Source organism: Podarcis melisellensis (assembly GCF_964234715.1).
Source record: "Podarcis melisellensis genome assembly, chromosome: 4".
In the NCBI taxonomy this organism is placed as follows: Eukaryota; Metazoa; Chordata; class Lepidosauria; order Squamata; family Lacertidae; genus Podarcis; species Podarcis melisellensis.
This window is the reverse complement of record NC_138531.1, coordinates 84,083,583-84,089,369: the sequence shown is the minus strand read 5'-3', so window position 1 is coordinate 84,089,369 and position 5,787 is coordinate 84,083,583. Positions and strand designations below refer to the sequence as shown.

Below are 5,787 nucleotides of genomic sequence, written 5' to 3'. Positions count from 1 at the left end.
TTATATGCACTGGTCTTTTAAATACACAAGTCTTGAGCAATTTTTATGTGCAATAGGAGTTATATGCAGAGGCATTTGTAAACCCAGAATAAAGACAGAGGGCAAGAAAGAGCCACCTTTTAACTTGGGTCAAAGCTGATTTCCCATAATATTCTCCCTCACAGTTGTGTCCGAATACTTCAGTTAGAGATAGGCAAATTATTCTGAGTTCACTTCAGATTAACTTGGAAATTTTCTGAGACCTTCCCCCCAAATCAGAAGATCTTATTGAAAGATAGAACTAATCAGCACATCGAGCTGGACGCTCAGCTAGTGGAATATTTTCTCCCCAAAGCTACAAAGATCTAAAAAGCAAAGTGCTAATTAGCTACTTATTAGAGATAGCCAGACTGACCATTACATGATTCTAGAAAACATATATGTGCCGAAACAGTTATCGGTATAATTTTTGCAATGGCTTTCTAGACAGATGTGAATTCACTCCACAAATGTACAACTATTGCATTTCAATGGCTTTAGAGGATTGGGTTGTGATTCTATTCCTGTACACCCTAGATTACATTGGGAGAAAATATGAGATATTCAAAATACCAGCACTGCTTCCATGCATTTCTTTAGCATGGTATCCTCCTGTATGATAACATTCCATTGCACTGGACAGATTTCTCTCACTCAACATAGGATAGGACTTCTGTCTTGAACAACAAAGAGACTCTCAACATACTGTGAAAGTATAACCAAAGATTTTCATATGTGAATATTTCCACTTGAGATGAACTGAACCAATGCTTACAGAGTCAAATATATGTTATACAATAGTGCTCATTATACCCATCATACCCTTTTGAAACTTTCTGCATTGTTCACTTCTGTGATCTAGAATGGTTTTAGTTCCTCTGTTCATTATGATGGAGAGATTCTTGAACTCTTTCTTCTAACCTTGTTGCTTAGCACAAACCTGTAATACACACCCATGCCAACAACAGCAGTCACCGTGGAAAGGACCAACACACTTCCTATAATACTACCTACAATGACACCATTCCAGTTTTTTGAAATTGGCCCACTGTCAATGCTGCCCCCATATCCTTTCTTTAGACAGTCAGGAGGGGCCCAACCATAAGAACAATGGCAGTGTTTGTGGTTGTTGCATATTCCCCTATTATGGCACTTTGTGGCATTACAATCATACTGCAAGAGGGACACGTTCTTGCATTCCCTACTAATACACATCATGCCAGTGCCACAAGGTGTACCATCTTCCACTGCTCCAAGATCAGCTACCTCCATTCCACTGTGGTAGTCTGTAGCCCAGCAGTTACCTTTGCCAATGGTGGTTTGAATGATGGTTTGGTGTTCCTCCAAGGTAGGTAGCCCATAAATATTACTACACTGCATTCGGCCACATAGAATATTTTCAGCATTGCATTTCTTAAAAATACCATGTTTTAGGCCACAGTTGCCAAAGCGATCACCTTGAGAATTCAGTCCTCTGAAACAATCCTCTGAAGCTCGTACGGTTTTCTTGCCAAATATCTTTTTGCACTGCCCGTTAGGAGTACTACAACGACCATGATAGCAATAGACTCCATCACCACAAGGGGCACCATCTTGTACATAAACATCTTCTGGACACTGGTCTGAAGTCCCAGTGCAAAACTCAGGAAGATCACACATACTAATACTCTTTCTGCAAATGGATCCAGCAGGACGGTACTTGCACCTGTCACAGCACAATCCAGAAGAACAATTGGCACATGGACGCAATGTGCAATCTGGCCTGCAACAATAATCCAATCGACACTGTTCAGTTGTACCACAGTCGCATTGCTCTCCTTTTTCCACTACTTTGTTGCCACAGTATTCGAGGTTATACATTTGATCAGGGTCTGGTGGAATCAACAAGCAAGGTGCGTCCTTTTGATTGAAATACTCATAGTAACTGCAGTTGCTAAACTTATCAACCTCTGAGTGCCAAGCAGACATAATGCAGGCACGTCGATCACATTTACAGACAAAATCATCATGGTTCATACCAAGATTATGTCCAAATTCATGGGCAAATAGCACAGAAAAATCAAACAAATTGAAATTCTTTGATACTATAACACCAGTAGCCCAATACTCACTACAAATTTCTCCTACATATGCTATTCCAATAGCACCTATAAATGACCTGTATACAATTAAATGAGCAGCATCATTCTTTAGATGGTTAAGTAGAGTGTTATATCTCCATATACTGAAAGCATTAAGTGTGGCTCCTATACCGTCATCAACATATATGAGGTTCTTTTGAGTCCATATCTCCAATCCTGCGACAGACACGTCAAGAAACAGTGGCTCAAAAAATGAATTTATAACATGGGTGGCCTCAAGAATTTTCAGAGCAATATCAGTTTCATTTTTATCAAACTTAACATATCGTTCATGCTCCACCACAAATGCCACTTCTGCATGTCTCTTGTGTGGCCACCAGAGTCCTGCTGGAGCACTTTTGACAGCCACATGCTCTGCGTCCTGGATCATGGCCTCTTGATGCCTTTGCTCTTCCTCCGTCAACCCACACCTCATGTGCATGGTACCCTCCTCTGTTTCCAGCCGATACACCACATGCTGAAAGGTAGCAGATGGCTGGACAGGTTCAATTTGATATGTCTCATTGTTAAGTTGTAAGAGGCCCCTGAGTCCCCCTGAGCAAGTGCTGAGAGTGACTGAAGAGAGAGGCTTGTCCTGTATGAAGCCACTGTAGAAACAATCATCCCTGATGTAATGATAATCACCCAGGAGGTCCCCTTCCTTATTGTACGTGAAGATGGGGAAGTGTTTAGGAACAATGCCCTTCTTCCGCCTTAGGCGCACCACCTGGCCCTTCCCCTCAATCTGCAGCTGGTAGCTGACATCCAGGGTTTCCTGTAGTCCATACCTGAAGCTCAGTTTCCTTGGGATGGTCACCTCATAAGAGGCATACCTAAAGCCCTGAGGTGGTGTCTGGCCACCAGTCTCACTCAGGAGATTCCTCAAGAACATAATGAGCAGCCATGCCAGGCTGCCACTCATTTTCCCAGAAAGAGGAAAGTATCTCTTGAAGCACCGCCTCTGGCATCTGATCCCTGAAAGGGAAGCCCCAGACAGTTGTTCCCAGGTTAGTAGATAGATGGGAAGGAGGCTATATGTGAATCAGAAGAGGAGGAAGATACGTTGCCTAGCAACTGCCAGGGTGTTCCATCTGTGGAATGGGGGTGGAGCTTGGAAGATCAAAGATGGAACAGAATGGCAGAGGAAGAACAGGGAAGAAAACATTCCTAAGAAGTTTCTGCCTGGGAGGGTTGCAGGAAGAAGAGCAACCAAAATTAGTCTTATAGCACGCCATGGACTAACATGATTTATTTCGGCATCAGTCAGTGAACATGAGGCCACTTCATACAGGGATGGGTTATAATCCTCAGTTGTCAGGTATGGAACATTAAAAGTACTTTCTGTGACAATTCAATTAATGTTTAAATGTATGCAAAACATAAAAATAACTGGTGATAGAACAATCGTCTTTGCATTGCTGAGTTCCTTTTCAGCTCTGAGGCAACACCTCCTCTTCACTTGGCCAGGTGAAGAAGCCCAGGTGAGCAAAGTGCTTCTTTCGGTCACAGTTTTCCCTCATCCACCTCCTTCAGAGTAGGGAAGCCAGCAGGGAATGCTGGCCACCAGCTCAGTCAAAACCATCCAAAAGAGTGAATGGCCCCTCTAATCCCTCCCAATCCCCTCAGCATCTTCCTTTTTTGCACACCAAACTGTGGTCTCCCTTAATGGGAAATTCCATCCACCACTTTTGACTGCAGATACAACAAGAGATTCATTCTGGATCTTCTGTATACAATATATGGTGTACACCACTGACCTATAGATCTTCCCATCCTTAAATAAGTAAGGGAAATTAAAACTCTTAGGGGCATGTGAAACATTTTAGAAAGGAGATCTAGCATTATCAGAGAGCATCTTGTTGTTGTGTAGTCGTTTAGTCGTGTCTGACTCTTTGTGAACTCATGGACCAGAGCATGCCAAGCACTCCTGTCTTCCACTGCCTCCCACAGTTTGCTCAGACTCATGTTTGTAGCTTCTAGAACACTGTCTAACCATCTCGTCCTCTGTCGTCCCCTTCTCCTTGTGCCCTCCATCTTTCCTAACATCAGGGTCTTTTCCAGGGAGTCTTCTCTTCTCATGAGCTGGCCAAAATATTGGTGCCTCAGCTTCACGATCTGTATTTCCAGTGAGCACTCAGGGCTGATTTCCTTCAGAACGGATAGGTTTGATTTTCTTGCAGTCCATGGGACTCTCAAGATTCTCCTCCAGCACCATAATTCAAAAGCATCAATTCTTCAGCAATCAGCCTTCTTTATGGTTCAGCTCTCACTTCCATACATCACTAATGGGAAAACCATAGCTTTAACTATACGGACCTTTGTTGGCAAGGTGATGTCTCTGGTTTATAAAATGATGTCTAGGTTTGTCATTGATTTTCTCCCAAGAAGCAGGTGTCTTTTAATTTTTTGACTGCTGTCACCATCTGCAGTGATCATGGAGCCCAAGAAAGTAAAATCTCTCACTGCCTCCATTTCTTCCTCTTCTATTTGCCAGGAGGTGATGGGCCCAGTGGCCATGATCTTAGTTTTTTTGTTTTTTTGTTTTAATGAATATTTATTGGTATTTTCAGCATACATGTGAAAATCGAAAACAAAAATAAAAAATAAACAAAATAAAAACAACACAAAAATACAAAAAATTCAAAACTTAACAACAATTAAAAACACATAAAATTTCAATTACTTATTTTCTTTTACCTTATTTCTCAGACCTCCTCACACCTCCCCTTCTTGTATTCCAATTTAAATTGTCCGTTCAGCAAGTCCTTAACTTATTTCTTCACTTTAACTTAATAATTTGTTCTAACCTGCTGTTATTTTACTTTTCTTCTTTCTTCCATTTCCTCAATTTATTTTTGCAAACCTTATTTCTATTTGATTTAAAAACTAATTTTAACTTATCCAAATTTACACATCAATACTTATACCTCATTAATTATTCTTAAACCTTTTTCCTAAAGTCGACCAAAATTTCCCTTCCACGGTTTTCCCAATTTCCATACAACTAACAAAAATATAAAAACCAAGCAAATTATATTTGTATACCCTTTGGATTCCCAAACTCCACCCACCCTTTTCCCGGTTCCAGTCCCCAACCAATATCCATCAGTCTTTATATGTTATTTAGCCTGGAGATCTCACGTCCGAGGCACTTAAATCTCTCTCAGTTCCTCTCTGCCGGTCTTTTTGATAGTCTTTGATACTAAACCCCAAATCTCGGAGAAGCTCCGGCCCAACAGGATCCATATTGCTTCCAGACAGACCTCCATATTTAAAAACAAAGCCTGTGGGGTACTCCAACTCTTGTTTCATACTCCTTTCAAATCCAAATGTCCCCAAAGCTCCAACTTTCACCTTCAGCAAATTTGTAATCCTCAGGTCTTCAGATCTCCACAAAAGGAGATCTCTCCATTTTTCAGTCTCCAATTCAGGCCCGGCTTTCCACATCAAATTTTTATTTTCCTTTTTTGTCATCATGTCAGGCCTCAAATTGCAGCTCTCCTTTGGCATCTGCAGAATTCCAGCTCCTCCTTCATTTTCTTCTAAAGCAACATATTGCTCCATCTTGTCAAAACTTTCAGTTTCATCTGTTTGTTCAGTTGGATGGGCTTCCTGTTTCAAGTCCTTATCAGATTCAACACTGTTATTT

At 41.3% G+C, this 5,787-nt stretch overlaps 1 pseudogene across 1 annotated transcript; it reads right to left on the bottom strand.

The window, feature by feature from the left end:
• Positions 1-726: 726 nt before the first annotated feature.
• On the bottom strand, positions 727-3,354 carry LOC309368544 (disintegrin and metalloproteinase domain-containing protein 20 pseudogene; annotated as a pseudogene). Its single transcript has one exon. The product of its transcript is annotated as a disintegrin and metalloproteinase domain-containing protein 20 pseudogene (transcript).
• Between the last annotated feature and the right edge of the window lie 2,433 nt (positions 3,355-5,787).